At 36.6% G+C, this 20,219-nt stretch overlaps 1 protein-coding gene and 1 long non-coding RNA gene across 10 annotated transcripts in view; one reads left to right on the forward strand and one right to left on the reverse strand.

Moving 5' to 3' along the window:
* The window catches only part of LOC129646419 (uncharacterized), a 56,304-nt gene extending 55,401 nt beyond the window's left edge, over positions 1-903 (forward strand). For both annotated transcript variants that reach the window (XR_008711911.1, XR_008711910.1), the window contains exon 4: positions 855-903. This is a non-coding gene — a long non-coding RNA (uncharacterized LOC129646419). The remainder of the gene's footprint in view (positions 1-854) is intronic.
* Positions 1-20,219, reverse strand: part of GALNT13 (polypeptide N-acetylgalactosaminyltransferase 13) — a 952,843-nt gene that overhangs the window by 759,700 nt on the left and 172,924 nt on the right. Inside the window, exon 3 of one of the 8 annotated variants that reach the window (XM_055572531.1) lies at positions 10,468-10,592. The exons of the other annotated variants lie outside the window; for them this stretch is intronic. The gene's annotated coding sequence lies outside the window, so the exon portion shown is untranslated. The remainder of the gene's footprint in view (positions 1-10,467; positions 10,593-20,219) is intronic. 8 annotated transcript variants of the gene reach the window in all.

The raw sequence follows: 20,219 nt of genomic DNA on the forward strand, positions 1-20,219 counted from the left end.
TAATTAAAAATTAATAATCTATTATTTATCATCAATTATATTAACTAGTATCAATAAGCATAAATAAGGGAATAATTACACATACATTTGGTGTTCCTGGCTCTGGGTATTCTAAATTACTTCTGGATTTAAGTATGCATTAATATTAGTACTTATTAGTAGAGTTAGAGTTGGGTCTATAAAATAATTAACATTAGGGTCAAATTAAAAATTAAGGTTGTATATGGTTTGGTAGGGCTTCCCTGGTGGCTCAGATGGTAAAGAATCTGCCTGCAATGTGGGAAACCTGGGTTCTATCTCTGGATTGAGAAGGTCTCCCGGAGGAGGGCACGGTAACTCACTCCAGTATTCTTGCCTGGAGAATCCCCACAGACAGAGGAGCCTGACGGACTACAGTCCATGGGATCACAATGAGTCAGACATGACTCAGTGACTAAGCACAGCAGAGAGCACAGCATAGTTTGGTATTAAAATTGCTTTTAGATTATTTTAGATTTAAGTTTTATGGCCCAGAATTGTTCCCCAAAAGTTTGTGGGTGTGAGTTCATATTAAGTTTCGGAATAAGGTAAGGGTTAAGATTAGTGGAAAGTGACAGACCATAAATAATAGTTGTCAAACAGAGTAAAGTGTGGCTTGATGTCTTCTCCAAACACTCTACATTTCTTCAGCAGCCTATTAAGTTGCAATACTCTCCACAAATTTGATTAGATATTCTAACTAAACTTTGAAAGTAGCAATACTGTCTTGGAAAAGATTAAATGAAAATATTGTCCTATATTTAATTTACTTGATTTTTCAATTATCTGAAAATTTTAAATATTGAGGCAGCCACTTGCATTTCATGACCTTATAGATGCTGTAAGTGCCGTTCTTCTCTTGAAATGCAAAGTAAAGAGTAAGTAAGAAGAAAAGAAGAAAAAGAAGAGAAATCAGAGAGATTTCTTCATGAAAGTTGAAATTACTTCCATAAGGGGAACTTATATTCTATACCACAGAACTTTAATATTAAATATTTTTTAAAACTCATTGAAGTATTATTTTTGTTTTTCAGTCCCTAAGTCATGTCTGACTATTATTTGGGACCCCATGGATGCAACAAGCCAGGCTTCCCTGTCCTTCACTATCTTCCAGAGCTTGCCCAAACACATGTTCATTGGGTCAATGATGCCAACAAACCATCTCATCCTCTGTCACTCCCTTCTTCTCTTGCCCTCAATCTTTCTCAACACCAGGGTCTTTTCCAAAGAGTTAGCTTTTCACATCAGATGACCAAAGGATTGGAGCTTCAATATTTGTCCTTCCAATGAATATTCAGGGTTGGTTTCCTTTAGGATTGACTGGTTTGATCTCCTTGCTGTTCAAGGGACTCTCGAGAGTTTTCTCTAGCACTGAAATTCAAAAGCATCAATTCTTTATGGTTCAACTCTCACATCTGTACATGACTACTGGAAAAATCATAGCTTTGACTATATGGACCTTTGTTAAAAATTGTTATTTTTAATAATATTTGTATATAATTTTATATGAAACAGTTGTTATATATAATTATTTATATAATTTTATTCTGATTCCTAGACTTTAAAATCCATCTTTTGTATTCTGGTTTTGCAGAACATCTATGGTTATCTTCTTTTCTCAGTCTTTCTTACCCCCTAATATTCAATTAACATGGTCAATGCTTAATATATTCTTCTTGTTGAGTAAAGAATTCAATATGTATAGCCAGCTAATGTTTCTTCCACTTTATAATGTCAATATAGAACCATTGCTTGATTTCAGTGTTACTGTTGTATTTTATTTTCCTATCTTTATTTCAAGCTCTTTTATAAAGGGAAATTATGACTTTGCACCTATATCATAATTTTCTCCAGAAATAGGGTTTGTCAGTTTTCCCTAGAGCATAGTTAGCAATTTAGGTTTGATGAATATTCAAATTTTATTTCTTTATTTAACTGGACTACATTTATTGTGGTTGGTTATTTTTAAAATATCTTACAATAAGTGCCCAAATCATCATCTTCCACTTACCCGCTTCTCCAGAGGATAAAGTAATGGGCACTTCCTGTGGCCTTAAGTGATTATTCCTGATTAATGTTTGTATCATATTGATTTTGCAAGAAGTTGCTTCCTGTTATTCTCTACCACATTTCCAACAGAGAATGATCTTTAAGCAGGTTGTTGGAAAAGTATGCTCCTACAAAAACCTTTAATCTAACAAGCAAAAAAATTAAGTTAAAAGATTATACAGTAAAATTGGAGAAGTCTGATAAATATACATTTTATATTCCTTAAGTTCTTAAAGTTGATTGAGAACTAAATAGCATTTAATAGTACAAAGCATTATCCTTGGAGGGCAACTGTGTAAATAAGATCACATCCATAAATCATTTACTAAGATCAATTGAATGTTTTTTGTAGAAAAGGTGATTATCAAAATAAATATTTTTGCCTTGTTTTGACCAAAAAGGGAAAAATAATTTGGTGACAAAGAAAGCATATTTATAAGCCATGTCAATAAATATGCTAATTTAAGTCTTTATATGCTATGCTTTGCTTTGTTAAATGAATCAATTTCAAGGTGACACGTTTTGTGGCAATAATTGTTTAATAAAGTTAAACGCATTTCAATTTACTTTAGTCTCCTTGAAGTAAAACTTAACAAGACCAGTAACTCACATTTTATCAGCTTAATTTATTTAAACTTGAGCTTGTTTTTAAATCACACTTGAAGATTTTCCTTAAAAACAAACAAACAAACAAACAAAAAAACCCAGAAAACACTACAATAGAAAGAAACAAAACATTCTTCAAATACCTTCCTTTTATTTCAGTAATGTTGGGCATGTATTTTCCTAAGAAGAACATTTTATCTGTATTTCAACGTCCTTTTCTATTTTCCAGCTAAATAGTTTAGAACTCACCATTGACTAAGTCTTCTATTCTAGATCAATGTTTTTACAATGTTTAGTCAAAGTTGTCAGACCTATGTTTCATTTCTTCAGGGACCACAGGTAGGCCTTTCTCAGCAAAAATTCAAAATATGTGCCCAGTGCCCTACACTTTATTTCTATTGTCCTTTTATATTTTTCAGGTACTTTTTTTTTTCAGTCATCCAGCTCCTTGTAACTTTTATCCATTAAACACTTGTATAAAATCAAACCTGTCTGTATTATATCATTGGATATCAAAACCAGCCATTTTCTATTTTAATTTGAATAATATAGCTCATTGAGTTTACAAATAGAAACAGAAATGCAGGAAGACAAAGTGGTTGTTTGAGGAGACCTCACAAATAGTTGAGAAAAGAAGGGAAGCAAAAGGCAAAGGAGAAAAGGAAAGATATATGCATCTGAACGCAGAGTTCCAAAGAATAGCAAGGAGAGATAAGAAAGCCTTCTTTGGTGAACAATGCAAAGAAATAGAGGAAACCAATAGAATAGAAAAGGCTAGAGGTTTCTTTAAGGAAATCTGATAGTGTGATGAGAATTGCTAAGCGTTTTAGGAAATATGTGCTTCCCTGCCCAGATGAAGACTGGCCTTTGGTGTGGCTAGTGGTGTTCAGTTTGCTTGCCCCATGATCGCTTTCCATTCCATATTATTGTACAGAATCCACTTTAAAAATGGAACATTTTCATTATGTTTAAGGAGAGAATCGCATACAGAAATATGGTTAAGAAGGCTTTTTTCACTTAACTTATGTGGAACTCAAATACCAAAGTGATTAACATAACCAAGCTGGTGAAAATAACTTTCAACACTTTATTTGGATATTCTGAGTATGTCAGCTCTCTCCCACATAGTATAATGTTGATTGTTCTCAATTAGTCTCGATTTGATTGCCATCAACTTCAACTGGTCTACCCCACCATCTCATCATCTGGTGAGAAATCTTCAGCGCAAAGCTTTGTAAACCACTTCTGATACATTCAATCAGTCATGCACCTTCTTCATACACAGCACAAATCTTTTTATTTCAGCTGTGTTTTTCCCTTTCATGAAGCAATAAAGCATAATATACTGAAAACATTGCTTTTTCTCCTTTCATCTTCAATATTAAAATGGCTATACAAAAATTCAACAACTTAATTTTTTTTAATGGATGCTGATATCACAGCTGTCGATATAATCCGACAAAATCGTTTCAAATGAATTTAGACAACTAAGCGTTACTAAAGCAATCTTATGGAAAAAACTGAATGAACATTTTGGCCAACCCAGTATTATTCTGATTTTTACAAATGAGGAAACTGTAGAGCTTAAGTAATACAGTGGTTAAATGTGACTTCGACTCTGTGCTCTTAATCAATGTGGGACATTTTCTTAGATCTTCACATGCTAAATAATATTGTTTCATAATACAGAAACATGAGATGGTTGGATGGCATCACCAACCCAATGGACATGAGTTTGAGCAAGCTCCGAGAGCTGGTGATGGACAGGGAAGCCTGGTGTGCTGCAGTACATGGGGTTGCAAAGAGGTAGACACGACTGAGTAACTGAACTGAACCGAGTAATACAGAAACAAAACTGTTTGAATATAAAAGAGAAATTGAAATAGAAATGCCATGTAAGACTTTGATACTTTTTTAAAGTCTTAAATAGAGTTGATAGTAGATAAGCAAGGAAGAAGAAAATCTGAAAATCCTAAGGAATAAATAAAACCTCATAGATATTTATCAATTTTATACAATGAAAACAGAAAATGTGTTTTATTTTCAAACTCTAATGAGGAATGTCCAAAACACTGAAAATACGTTAGACCACCTAAAATGAAAAGACCCAATACATTCCAATGAATATATAGAAAGCCTGAAAAACAACACATTTGAACATAGTTATTAAGAGTAGAAAAATAAAAATTGGAACTCCCCCTAAACAAGCCATTAAAAATGTAAAAATACTTTTGTAAAGATTTCTTGGGTCCCAACTTTCCTAATGTTTTAAAATTCTTCTCTTTCTGTCACCCTGTCTCCCTTCCTTCCTGTATGCCTTCCTTCCTGCCTCCCTGAATAAATTAATCCACAGCTGTAAGAGTACATGCCTGGAAGGAAGACCTAGCTCTGTGTGGGATTTTAGAGCCTGACTAGGATGAAGAGGATGGCAGAAATTACAATAGCCCAGCAAGAGATATTGAATACTGAGTGGATTGAAGGAGGACTTTCCCACTGGGAGGGCAATGAGTGCCTGGTACGTGCTTACTTATGTCTGACTCTAACCCTTTGGACTGTAGCTGGCCAGGCTCCTCTGTCCGTGGGATTTCTCAGGCAAGAAAACTGGAGTGGATTGCCATTTCCTCCTCCAGGGGATCATCCCAACCCAAGGATTGAACCTACATCACCTGTGTCTCCTGCATTGCAGGCAGATTCTTTACCCACTGAACCACTGGGAAAGCTCAGTGGGTAAAGAATCTGCCTACAATATTGATAGGGCAATAATGAAACTATAACAGAAGCCCAGGATAGGATGTCAGAGGTTATGGGAGTGAAGAGGAATCCACATAGAGAGGGACACAGTAATGACAGCAGGCCCAGAGCTAGGCTACATGTGAAGACAGGGGCATCTACATGGCAGCACATGGCATCAATGACAGCAGTAATGGGCCCAGACTTCCATTCAGAGAGATACAAAACAATGTAACAGATTTGTCACTGTCAGAGAAATGAGGAAAATATGTGAGTAGCTGGAAAGATGAAGTGTAAAATGAATCCTATGGAGGTGGGTTACAGTTGGATATATAAGTATCAAACTAAAGTTCTAAAGAGGTGTGTGTGTGTGTGTGTGTGTGTATATGTGTATCTGTGTGACAGAGACAGAGAGAGGCATAAGAATGTTGGTGTTTTATTTTGAGTATATAAACCTATATACATGGTCCAAAATTTTGTCTACTGACAGGACATATAAACAGCAATATCCTAATAGCAATAAACACATCTAGTTCCTAGATCTTGGTTTTCAAATGCAATTCAACATTAAGAGGAACTAAGATTCTTAGGAGAGAAATATTTGATTCCACAGTTGGAGAAGGGAAGCCAACAGATTGAACTTGTAACAGACTGGTTCAGTTCAGTTCAGTTCAGTCGCTCAGTTGTGTCCGACTCTTTGCGATCCCATGAATCACAGCACGCCACGCCTCCATGTCCATCACCAACTCCCGGAGTTCACCCAGACTCACGTCCACCGAGTCAGTGATGCCATCCAGCCATCTCATCCTCTGTCGTCCCCTTCTCCTCTTGCCCCCAGTCCCTCCCAGCATCAGAGTCTTTTCCAATGAGTCAACTCTTCGCATGAGGTGGCCAAAGGACTGGAGTTTCAGCTTTAGCATCATGCCTTCCAAAGAAATACCAGGGCTGATCTCCTTCAGAATGGACTGGTTGGATCTCCTTGCAGGCCAAGGGACTCTTAAGAGTCTTCTCCAACACCACAGTTCAAAAGCATCAATTCTTCGGTGCTCAGCCTTCTTCACAGTCCAACTCTCACATCCATACATGACCACTGGAAAAACCATAGCCTTGACTAGACAGACCTTTGTTGGCAAAGTAATGTCTCTGCTTTTGAATATGCTATCTAGGTTGGTCATAACTTTCCTTCCAAGGAGTAAACGTCTTTTAATTTCATGGCTGCAGTCACCATCTGCAGTGATTTTGGAGCCCAAAAAATACAGTCTAACACTGTTTCCACTGTTTCCCCATCTATTTCCCATGAAGTGATGGGACCAGATGCCATGATCTTTGTTTTCTGAATGTTGAGCCTTTAAGCCCACTTTTTCACTCTCCACTTTCACTTTCATCAAGAGGCTTTTTAGTTCCTCTTCACTTTCTGCCATAAGGGTGGGGTCATCTGCATATCTGAGGTTATTGATATTTCTCCCGGCAATCTTGATTCCAGCTTGTGCTTATTCCAGCCCAGCATTTCTCATAATGTACTCTGCATAGAAGTTAAATAAGCAGGGTGACAATATACAGCCTTGATGTACTCCTTTTCCTATTTGGAACCAGTCTGTTGTTCCACGTCCAGTTCTAACTGTTGCTTCCTGACCTGCATACAAATTTCTCAAGAGGCAGATCAGGTGGTCTGGTATTCCCATCTCTTTCAGAATTTTATGTCAAAAGGACACAGGAGCTCTGTTAAAGTGGCTCCTGTTGACCAAATCTGAGATAATTTGGACATCAAAAGAACTAATCATAGCAAGAGATTAAAACCCAATGAGTAGAATGAGAACCCATGAGTTAATCCTGATTGAAATGAATGGATAAATAAATGAATGAGAAGACAAAGCTCTTGCTTGTGATGGAGTACCAAACAATAAGTACAAGAGAAATAATAGTAAAAATGGAAAATCATCTTTGGTAACCAAGAAACAAAAAGTAATGGATACTTTTACTAGCAGGTGAAAGTCTGATAATGAATGGAATGTGTAGATAATCTCAAAGTACTTCCCTATAAAATGCTTATTAATTTCAAATATAAAAACACTACAATGGAGTAACTTGACAATCATCAACTGAAGTTGAGTGATCAAAGGTAATATCACCAGCAATGGGACAAATCAAATTCATGCATTACCTGCTAAAAAAGCAGCACAGTGATCAGAGCATCACTTCTGTTGTATCTCTGCCAAAAATGCATGGTCTGAATCTAATCATACAGAAACATCAGACAATTCAGGTTGAGGGATATTCTGCAAAATTATTACCCTGTGATCTAAACTTGTTCCAAATGGGGCCCTGAGAGATTCTTCTAGACTGAGGGAGACTAAAGAGACATGACAACAAAACAGAGCACTTCAACCTGGATTGGATCAAAGTTATTACTAAAGGCAAATTCAATGCCCGTCATCATTGAGATGGCCTACAGGCACTATCACAATATGAAAAAATATATATTTAGATTTTCTTTCCCGAAACATCAATTTTACCTATTTTTAAATTGCAATTTCTTAAAAAGGCAGCTTATTTTGTGTGTCACTCAGAAAATCTATGTATCTGGCAACTTGACAACTTAATGCTTTTGATACATGGGAGCTTGGGGGGAAAGTCTATTCTCTTGGTAGAACAACAATGTAAAACCATTTAAAATAATAATAATAATAAGCCCTTGAGACCAAATTCAAAGTTCTTTTATTTAAAAAATTCCATTAAGCAGAATTGCTTTCAGAAATAAAAGCAGGTAGGGCATGCCTATGGATATCAATTAAATTCTCTGAAAGTAAAAATTCAGAAACGCATTTCTGAACATGACACAGAACACACTGTAAAGAAGCCTTGCAGCTGTGGCACTCGTCTTTTGTCCTCAGGTAATATCAGAAAGTGCTTCCGTCACCTCTGGATAGCCAAGGAGCTTCAGAGACTGATGGAGATTCTTGGTTCAAGGTTACTTCCCCAGATACTCAGGGAGGTGCACATGAAAAGCAAAATATAGGTCTTGACTGTGGACCTTTAATAAACTATCATCCAAAATTCAAAAGCTACTGTTAAAAATTCAATTCAATTGCAGAGGAGGGTAAACTTGCAAACTCATTCTATGAGGCCACCATCACCCTAATACCAAAACCTGACAAAGATCCCACAAAAAAAGAAAACTACAGGCCAATATCACTGATGACCATAGATGCAAAAATCCTTAAGAAAATTCTAGCAATCAGAATCCAACAACACATTAAAAAGATCCTACACTATGACCAAGTGGGCTTTATCCCAGGGATGCAAGGATTCTTCAATATCCACAAATCAATCAGTGTAATACACCACATTAACAAATTGTGTATGGAACATTTTAAACAAAGAAACAAATGTCCCAGAAATATTTAACTCTGACTTAGGCCAAAGTATATTAGTTTCATCTGAGTATAGTTTCTGACCTCAAAATCAGCACAGAATACAACTGTATCTAAAGCTATAGCCTAGAGAGAAATGAATGTTATGTAGATGTAAGCCCCATGGTTGCTGCTAAAAAAGAAGTAGCCCTAGTCACTGGTTAGGCTCCATCCCTTCTGTAACCAACAAACAACCCAATCAACAAATGGGCAGAAGACCTAAATAGACATTTCTCTAAAAAAGACATACAAATGACCAATAGATACATGAAAAGAGGCTCAACATGGCTAATTAAGAGAAATGCAAATTAAAACTACCATGAGATGTCACCTCACACCAGCCAGAATGGCTCTCATCAAAAAGTCCACAACAATAAATTCTGGAAAGGGTGTGGAGAGAAGGGAACCCTCCCATACTGTTAGTGGGAATGTAAATTGGTAAAGTCCTCTGGAAAGCAGTATGGAGGTCCCCTAAAAACTAAAAATAGAGCCACCATGCAACCCTGAAATTCCACTCCTGAGCATATATCCAGAGAAAAATGGTCTGAAAGGATAGATGCACCTCAATGTTCATTGCAGCACTGGACAGAGGGTTTGAATAAAGAAGATTTGGTACATATATACAATGAAGTATTACTCAGCCATTAACAAATAATAAAATAATACCATTTGCAGCAATATGGAAGGACCTAGAGATTGTCATACTGAGTGAAGTAAGTCAGACAGAGAAGGAGAAATATCATATGCCATCCCTTATACGTGGATTCTAAAAAGAAATGATACAGATGATTCAAAATGGAAAGAGACTCACAGACTTGGAGAAAGGCCTTATGGTTACCAGAGGGAAATATGGGGGAAAAGGACAGTTAGGGAGTTTGGGATGGGCATGTACACACTGGTGTATTTAAAACAGATAGCCAACAATACAATACACATTGGTGTATTTAAAACAGTTAGCTTACTGCCTAGCACATGGAAATCTGCTCGATGTTCTTTAGCAGCCTGAACAGGAGGGGAGTTTGGGAGAGAATGGATATATGTATATGCGTGGCTGAGTCCCTTCTGTGTTCACCTGAAACCTACAATATTTTTAATTTCTCTACCCCAATATAAAATACAAATGTTTACATTAAAAAATAAAATAGAAAAAGCAACTCGTCAGTCTCTAGGATGTTAATAGATGTGCCTGAAATTGACTATGCACATCTATTAACAGCCTGCAGTTTAAGCAAGCTGCTCTTGTGTGCAAACCTATCCCTGACCCCTTGCTTACATCCCTTTAGATTGCACTTCAATTTTATTTTTCTACAGTAAATTCAGGAGACAAGACTTGCAAAGTTGTGTTTTGGTAAGTCAGTAAGTCAAACAATTCATGATTGTCTTTTTGTTCTCTCAGTAGCAGCTATAATTTTTCTAGTGGAGGGTATCACAAGGAACTCACACATGAGAGAAAAGGGACAACAATTGTTTATGTTAATTACAACACATTATGAAACTGAAAATTTAAAACCTCTTTCTGGTAAATGTTTTATAGAGCTATGGAAAAAGCCTCTACATACAGAACAAAAAACAAGCACATTTTTGGGGTGCACATGGAGGCAAAGAGAGTCCAGTAAACTTAATTGAGGTACTTAAAACATGGTTTCTGGCTTACATAGTTTAAGGCAGTCACAAGCCTTTGTGACTGAAGCAGCATCCTTCAAAGCAATCAAATAGACATCCAACAGGATCCTGTGTTATGCCAGAGTGTCTGAGACAATCAAACAACCTATGACCTTCCTGAAAAGGAAGAAAGTATAGACGTTGAAGAAATGAAAAGAAATGGCCCTACGATGAATTCAGCAATCTAAGAGAACACTGTTACAGAAGGGAAGGGATTTATATGTTTTAAATGGACAGTCTGCTAGAAAATCCACTGAAGGCCCTGAGTTCATACTCTTGCATTACTCACAATGCTTTAACGTACATTAAGCTTTATTCCACCAGTTTACCTGCTATGAAATGAACACTTTACCACTACATGCCTGCAGTGGCTTCTACTTTAGACCCCCATGATATTGCCAATAACCATTTGCTCAGTAGCAGCTGCAAATGCCTTACACAGAGAGGAAACTACTTGTGAGATTTATTAATATTCATTCTAAAAGTCTTCACTGAAAAGAGCTGAATTCCAAGTTTGCTGAAATAAGCCCTTTTATACAGGAAAGAAACATGGCAGCATGAAGGTGCAAATATGTATGCATATGAGTACCGAATATGAAAGGGGATAATTAGGAAAAAGAGGAGCTGCACCTAACAGATCACTGTGCCTTAAAGAAAACCATTCTACAAATAGTTATTAAAATGTTTTTATCTGTAAGGAACTTTATCAGGAACTGAATATGAATAAACAAACACAGGTCCTGCCTTCTTGAAGTTTACAGAGCAACATGAAAGGCAGGTTAACTTCACTAGCTCAATTTCTTGCATAGTCTGTTCTACATCAATGAACGCAAGATGGATAGAGAGGATAGATTATCTGCAACCAGATAATGGTTATGGGACTTCCAGAGTACATCATGAGAAATGCTGGACTGGAAGAAGCACAAGCTGGAATCAAGATTGCCAGGAGAAATATCAATAACCTCAGATATGCAGATGACACCAACCATATGGCAGAAAGTGAAGAGGAACTAAAAAGGCTCTTGATGAAAGTGAAAGTGGAGAGTGAAAAAGTGGGCTTAAAGCTCAACATTCAGAAAACGAAGATCATGGCATCTGGTCCCATCACTTCATGGGAAATAGATGGGGAAACAGTGGAAACAGTGTCAGACTTTATTTTTTTGGGCTCCAAAATCACTGCAGATGGTGACTGCAGCCATGAAATTAAAAGACGTTTACTCCTTGGAAGGAAAGTTATGACCAACCTAGACAGCATATTCAAAAGCAGAGACATTACTTTGCCAACAAAGGTTCATCTAGTCAAGGCTACGGTTTTTCCTGTGGTCATGTATGTGATGTGAGAGTTGGACTGTGAAGAAGGCTGAGCGCCGAAGAATCGATGCTTTTGAACTGTGGTGTTGGAGAAGACTCTTAAGAGTCCCTTGGACTGCAAGGAGATCCAACCAGTCCATTCTGAAGGAGATCAGCCCTGGGATTTCTTTGGAAGGCATGATGCTAAAGCTGAAACTCCAGTCCTTTGGCCACCTCATGCGAAGAGTTGACTCATTGAAAAAGACTCTGATGCTGGGAGGGATTGGGGGCAGGAGGAGAAGGGGATGACAGAGGATGAGATGGCTGGATGGCATCACTGACTTGATGGACATGAGTCTGGGTGAACTCCAGGAGTTGGTGATGGACAGGGAGGCCTGGTGTGCTGCGATTCATGGGGTCGCAAAGAGTCGGACACAACTGAGCGACTGAACTGATAGCTCAGATGATAAAGAATCTGCCTGCAGTGCAGGAGACCTAGGTTCGATCCCTGGGTCAGGAAGATCTCCTGGAGAAGGAAATGGAAATCCATTCTAGTATTCTTTCTTGCCTGGAGAATCCCATGGACAGAGGAGCCTGGTGGGCTACAGGCCATGGGGTCGCAAAGAGTCAGACATGACTAAGTGACTAACACAACAGCAACACAATAATGGTTATATTTTGTTTGGTAGGAATGCTTTCACCCATAGTAACTCATTACTTAAACAAGGATTCAATTTCCCTTGCATTACAAGAGATATGAAAGTAAGTAGCAATTAACATTGGTTCATCTCCTCAATGATTCAAGATCCCAACATCTTTCTATTCTTCTACTTTGCCATTTCTAAATGTTGACTTTTTATCCTTAGGCTTGTTGCCTCATGGTTACAACATGGCTATTAGAACTCCAAGTAACACAACACCTGAGAATAAAAAGGGTAGGAAAATGGCCACAACTGAGAAAGAACTTTTCTGTCAATATGGTTTCACTAAGGAAAAAAATATACCAGAATTTCCAGCTGACAGTTTTTCTTTTATATTTTATTGGCTAGATTAGGTCAAAAACCTATCCCCAGTATGGCAACTAAATCCACCTTTCTTGAAATTCAGTCCTCCACACACATAACTAAAGAAATAATCAGGGTTTGTTTATTGCAGGAGGAGGGATTACTTAGATAAGCAACCATAGATTTTGTATGTTTAATACCCATTTGCAGACTTTAAGTGGTATGTGTTTCTCTTATACAAATATGTCCCCATTCATTTACTCATAGAAAAATATGCAGTTTTAATTATTCTATCCATATAGAAAATAAATTTGTACCTTCTTACATGGACCTTGATTCAGCTACTGTACTTATTTTCAAGTCTGAAAGGTGCTAGGGTGGATTTCATGGTTATAATACAACACAAAAACTGGTCTATCCAAAAATTAAACCCACACCTTCTGCCTCATTAACCTTTATGATAACCAACTGTGACAACATTCCCAAACTCAGTTATAATGTGCAATTCTCTATTCATTTTCTTTCAGTAGAATTAATGCACACATTCATATGCTCACATGAGCTAGGATTCAAAACTACCAAACATGAAATCAGAAGATGACGGAACAAAAGGATGTTCTTGGCTCTGTTTATAATGTTGTCTCAAAAACTTAGGGATGTATCCTTGAATCCCACCTAACAATTTAGCATATATAAATTTATCTAAATTCCTACACCATCCAGTGATATTTTTAGTCCAGAAAAACCTTTACAAAGATAAATTTTCAACTACATTGAGATATCACCTCACACCAGTCAGAATGGCCATCATCAAAAAGTCTACAAACAATAAATGCTGGAGGGGGTACAGAGAAAAGGAAATGCTCTTACACTGTTGGTGGGAATGTAAATTGATACAGCCACTATGGAAGATGATATGGAGATTCCTTTAAAAACTAGGAATAAAACCACCATATGGCCCAGAAATCCCACTCCTAGGCATATACCCTGAGGAAACCAAAATTGAAAAAACACATGTATCCCATTGTTCATTGCAGCACTATTTACAATAGGTAGAACACGGAAGCAACCTATATGTCCATCAACAGATAAATGAATAAAGAAGTTGTGGTACGTATACACAATGGAATATTACTCAGCCAAAAAAGGAACACCTTTGAGTCAGTTCTAATGAGGTGGATAAACCTAGAGCCTATTATACAGAGTGAAGTAAATCAGAAAGAGAAAGATAAATATCATATACTAATGCATGTATACAAAATGTAGAAAAATGATACTGAAGAATTTATGTGTAGGGCAGCAATGGAGAAACAGACATAGAGGATAGACTTATGGACATGGGGAGAGTGAGGAGAGGGTGAGATGTATGGAAAGAGTAACATGGAAACTTACATTACTGTATGTAAAATAGACAGCCAATGGGAATTTGCTGTGTATCTCAGGAAACTCAAACAGGGGCTCTGTATCAACCTAGAGCAGTGGGATGGGAAGGGAGATGGGAGGGAGGTTTAAAAAGGAGGGGATATATATATACACCTATGGCTGATTCACATTGAGATTTGATAGAAAACAACAGAACTCTGTAAAGCAATTATCCTTCCATTAAAAAATAATTTTTTTAAAAAAAAGATAAATTTTCCTGAGATGTTATTAGGCAACTCATTGTGTTGCGTCTATAGAGTAACAGATAATTCAAGGACTTGATATATTTCTTATTTCTAAAATGAGAAAAAAAGGTATTCTATTCATTTCAAAGAGCAGTTCATGACTCTATCACTATTTATTAGCACTGGGAATGTCAGTAGTGGCAGATAAATATCTCAGTAAAGCACATTGCTTACAACAAAACTAAACAATGCCAAATAGTTATGTGCATTTAGTCTCTTCACCAATCAAGAAATCAAATCTCCAGTTTATTTAGAGGGTATCTTTCTCACAGTGGTTTAGAATAGCTCCACACTGCAGACAAAATGATGCCAAATTTGAAACTGACAAGTGTATATCATTTCCTAATCTCAGTCCTTAGCTTGAAATCTTAGTTTCACAGTAACAATTAAAAATTATTTTAAAAATAGATTTAACCAATAAAAATAGACTTAGCTTCCTCCACAGTAAAATTTGAATCTATATTTATGTCACTTTATATTTATACAACACAGTTCAGCAATGCCATGAATAACTGTCCGTCATGCGTGGGCCTGGGAAATGGGTAAGTTAATGATACCACTGAAATCACATGTTTTTCTGATATTAAACTCAGTCCCCAATCTGATTCTACCATGTTTAGACATGAATAGGGCAATCTGGATGATATGGAATGAATTTCTTATTAAATAAGAAATATTTCCAGTATTTTCATACTTAATAAAACAGCATCCATATACCTTCCCAGCTTCATATAAATATTCTGAATTTATATATTTAAAATCATATAGCTGGACAAGATTTCAGATTTGACCTAGTTTTGTAGTTGAAGAGGACTATTTATGACTTCCTTGCAATTTGGGAGCAAATCTAAAACCAAAACCCAATTCTTGTACCTAGGTCAGTTTGTTTTTGTTGTTGTTTTAACTCAAAATTCAATTCACCAGGGCTAATTACTTGAGAGATCTTATATGCATTGGACACATGGTTCAAAGTTAACCAAATTTTTATACTGAAAATTATAAATGAGAAAAATTAAAGAAAACAAATAATGAAAATGAATCATATTCATAGATTGGAAGTCTTAAATCAATTAACTGCTCTTTGGATTCAATACATAAAAGTACAACCTTGAAAGAATTTTTTGTAGAATTTTAAAATCTGATTCTAAAACCTTCATGGAAGAGCAGAAGTCAAGAAAAAAAAAAGAACAGTCAAGGGAAATTTGAAGAACAAACCTGGGTTATTTCTCTACCAGAGAACAAAAATGTTTATAAAATATGATGGTTAAGATAGTATCTTATTGGCATAGATAACTGACCAGAAAAAGAAAATACAATCTATAATTTTTAAAATGATGTATAACATATATATATGTATATGATACATGTATCAACACATATGTATTTAATGGTGGTTTAGTTACTAAGTCATGTCCGACTTTTGTGACCCCATAGACTGTAGCCTACCAGGCTCCTCTGTCCATGGGATTTTCCAGGCAAGAATACTGGAGTGGGTTGCCATTTCCTTCTCCAGGGGATCTTCCTGGCCCAGGAATCAAACCTGGGTGTCCGGCATTGCAGGCAGATTCTTCACTCACTGAGCTTTGAGGGAAGCCCTATGTATTTAACACATGATGTTAATATATACATCTAATTTGTGAATAAGATATACTGCAGTACACTGGAGGAAGGTTAATCTTAATGCATGGTGTTGGGTTAGCAGTAATTCACTGGAAAAAAGTTAATCCACTCCCCACCCTTATATAAAAGTTGACTCCAGAGGTCTGCAGATCTAAATATAAAGGATAACACCATAAAGCTTTAAGTTACAAACATAACTTTGTAGTGAAATAGGGAAATATTTCTGGAACAGGACCCAACAAACAGTAACTATACAATTACAAATGATTATATTAAAATTAAGAACTTATGTTCTTATAGGTAATATTGAGAGTGAAGTCAATTCATAAAAGGAAAAAGATATTCATAATAATACATATATCTGACAAAATATTCATATCTGAAATATCTTAATTTTTACAAATTAGTAAGAAATGGTGAGAATATCCAATTAAGAAAGTGGCAAAAGGTTTTTATAGATACTCACTACAAGAAAATATCCAAATGACCCTACTGTATGCTTACTGCACAGAAAAAGTGCTCAACTTACATTAGTCATTATAAAATACAATGTGAAACAAGAAAATACAAGTTGAAACTAAAATGAGATACTAATACACACCTAATAGACTGGCAAAAATGAAAAATACAGAAAATACTGTCAAGCTGTTGAGGAACTCAGACTCATAAACTGCTGGTACAAGTGGAAACTGGTGAAGCTGTTTTATAAGACTTTGTAACAGTATTTTTAAAACTGAATATGAATACACTATTATCCAGCAACCCCATTCCACTCAGTCATAACAGAAATGAATATCAAATGTTCATAGTAGCTCTATCTACAATAGTCAAAGGGAGTAAAAAAAAAACAAAAAAAAACACAAAAACTACCAGGTATCTACCAACAGAACCTATTCACAAAAAAGTGAAATAATTTACAAAAATTAGAATGAATAATGTAAAACTATGCACAAAACAATGGTAAATATCATAAACTTATTTTTTTACCAAAAGAATCCAGAAACAATAAGCTTGAAATTCTATTGTGCAAAGCTTCTATAGAGGAAAAAAAAATGTCTTCTATTAGAAATCAGTACTGTTTACCCATGACCAAGTTAATATTGGCAATGGAGAAGGATTTATGAAAGTGCAAAATAAATAAATGAATCCAAAATAACCTTAGGTGTGATTTTTTTAATCACAGTTTTCTGTGAAAAGTAAGCTTTAGAATCTATCCAATAACTGAAAATCATATGATAATAGTAATGTTACACAGAGCTCAATATTATGGTTGCTGCTGCTGCTAAGTGAAGTCGCTCAGTCCTGTCTGACTCTTAGCGACCCCGTGGACTGTAGCCCATCAGGCTCCTCTGTCCATGGGATTTTCCAGGCAAGAGTACTGGAGTGGGTTGCCATTGCCTTCTCTGCAATATTATGGTTAAGAAGCCCTAATTATATGATTTTAGGTCAGCAGCAGGGGCCCCATGAGTTGCTACTATTTTTTGAACAAGAAACAAGCTATTTAAGGAATCTCCACACTGTTCTCCATAGTGGCTGTACTAGTTTGCCTTCCCACCAACAGTGTAAGAGGGTTCCCTTTTCTCCACACCCTCTCCAGCATTTACTGTTTGTAGACTTTTTGATAGCAGCCATTCTAACTGGTGTGAGTAGTACCTCATTGTGGTTTTGATTTGCATTTCTCTGATAATGAGTGATGTTGAGCATCTTTTCATGTGTTTGTTACCCATCTGTATGCCTTTTTTGGAGAAATATCTGTTTAGTTCTTTGGCCCATTTTTCTTGATTGGGTTGTTTATTTTCCAATGTTCCAATTCTGGAATTGAGCTGCAGGAGCTCCTTGTATATCTTTGAGATTAATTCTTTGTCAGTTGCTTCACTTGCTAGTATTTTCTCCCATTCTTAAGGCTGTCTTTTCACCTTGCTTATGGTTTCCTTCGTTGGGCCAAAGTTTTTGAGTTTAATGAGGTCCCATTTGTTTATTTTTGCTTTTATTTCCATTACTCTGGGAGGTGGGTCATAGAGGATCTTGCTGTGATTTATGTCAGAGAATGTTTTGCCCATGTTTTCCTCTAGGAGTTTTATAGTTTCTGGTCTTATGTTTAGCTTTTTAATCCATATTGAGTTTATTTTTGTGCATGGTATTAGAAAGTGTTCTAGTTTCATTCTTTTACATGTGGTTGACCAGTTTTCCCAGCACCACTTTGTTAAAGAGATTGCCCATCACCAGATGAATGGATAAGAAAGTTGTGGTACATATACACAATGGAATATTACTCAGCCATTAAAAAGAATGCATTTGAATCAATTCTAATGAGGTGGATGAAACTGGAGCCTATTATACAGAATGAAGTAAGTCAGAAAGAAAAACACCAATACAGTATGCTGCTGCTGCTGCTGCTGCTTAGTCGCTTCAGTCGTGTCCGACTCTGTGCGACCCCATAGACGGAAGCCCACCAGGCTCCCCCATCCTTGGGATTCTCCAGGCAAGAACACTGGAGTGGGTTGCCATTTGCTTCTTCAATGCATGAAAGTGAAAAGTGAAAGTGAAGCGGCTCAGTCGGGTCCGACTCTTAGCGACCCCGTGGACTGCAGCCTACTGGCTCCTCCATCCATGGGATTTTCCAGGCAAGAGTACTGGAGTGGGGTGCCATTGCCTTCTTCGCAATACAGTATACTAACGCACATATATGGAATTTAGAAAGATGGTAATGATGACCCTATACGTGAGACAGCAAAAGAGACACAGGTGTAAAGAACAGTCTTTTAGACTCTGTGGGAGAAGGCAAGGGTGGGATGATTTGAGAGGGTAGCACTGAAAAGTGTTTATTATCATATGTGAAGCGGATCACCAGTCCCGGTTCGATGGACTGAGACAGGGTGCTCGGGGCTGGTGCACTAGGATGAGCCAGAGGGATGGGATAGGGAACACCTGTGTGCCCATGGCTGATTCATGTCGATATATGGCAAAAACCACTACAATATTGTAAAATAATTAGCCTTCAATTAAATAAATTCAGAGAAGGCAATGGCACCCCACTCCAATACTCTTGCCTGGAAAATCCCATGGACAGAGGAGCCTGGTGGGCTACAGTCAATGGGGTCTCTAAGAGTCAGAAATGACTGAGCGACTTCACTTTCACTTTTCACCTTCATGCATTGGAGAAGGAAATAGCAACCCACTCCAGTGTTCTTGCCTGGAGAATCCCAGGGATGGGGGAGCCTGGTGGGTTGCCGTCTATGGGGTCTCACAGAATCGGACATGACTGAAGTGACTTAGCAGCAGCACAGCAAAATAAATAAATTAATTAAAAAAAAAGAAACAAGCTATTTAATGTGCATTTCTTTAACGGAAAAAAAGGTGGGGGAAGTATGTGAGCTAAATGCTGTGCTTTGGTTGTATGTAACTTTAAAATAAATTTCTGATGTGGAAAAGAGAAGAGGCAGAAACTTGGGCCTTCATTGTATGAATGGGTTTTATTTGGCCTATTAACACCTAGCTTGGAGTATCCCTTATCAAATGTACTTTTCACAGGAATTTTATGCAATATGGCTCTCTAAGCCATATTTCATTCACACAAATTGTGATTGCATCAAAGGTTGTCTAAAGAAAATTAACCTAAAGTATTGATTCCTCATGGAAAAAAAATTGCCATTTTTAAAACCTACACAAGTTATGTCTGTGAGAGTAACTAAACATAGCATTGACTTGTCATTCCAATCAGTCACATTAATTGAACCTTCACAAATGGCTCAGGTTATGATTTAGAATAACTAACATATGGTGACCATGTACATGAAGATAAATACCACACTTGGATAGTTTCTCCATGTATGTTTGTAGTATGTGTGTTTGAGAGTTTCTATAAAAGCCATTTTAAATAGACATGAAATATGTTAATATTTTCCTTAGAAAACATTTTTAGATTTATTATGTTGGGATTAATATCCTCCTCAACAGAATAACAAACTCCATATCAATACAAAAGAGATTGCTAAAGAAAATATAGAGGCTCTGAGCATTTCCTATTAACACAGTACCCTAAAAAATTATTGCTAATTAAGATTACCACATTTGCACACAAAAGATAGTACAAAGAATGTTTTATAATTTACTCCAAACAAAAGGGAAAAAAGGACCTTTTAAATATTCAGCATAAAGTTAAC

This window comes from Bubalus kerabau, chromosome 3 (genome assembly GCF_029407905.1).
Source record: "Bubalus kerabau isolate K-KA32 ecotype Philippines breed swamp buffalo chromosome 3, PCC_UOA_SB_1v2, whole genome shotgun sequence".
NCBI classification, from domain to species: domain Eukaryota; kingdom Metazoa; phylum Chordata; class Mammalia; order Artiodactyla; family Bovidae; genus Bubalus; species Bubalus kerabau.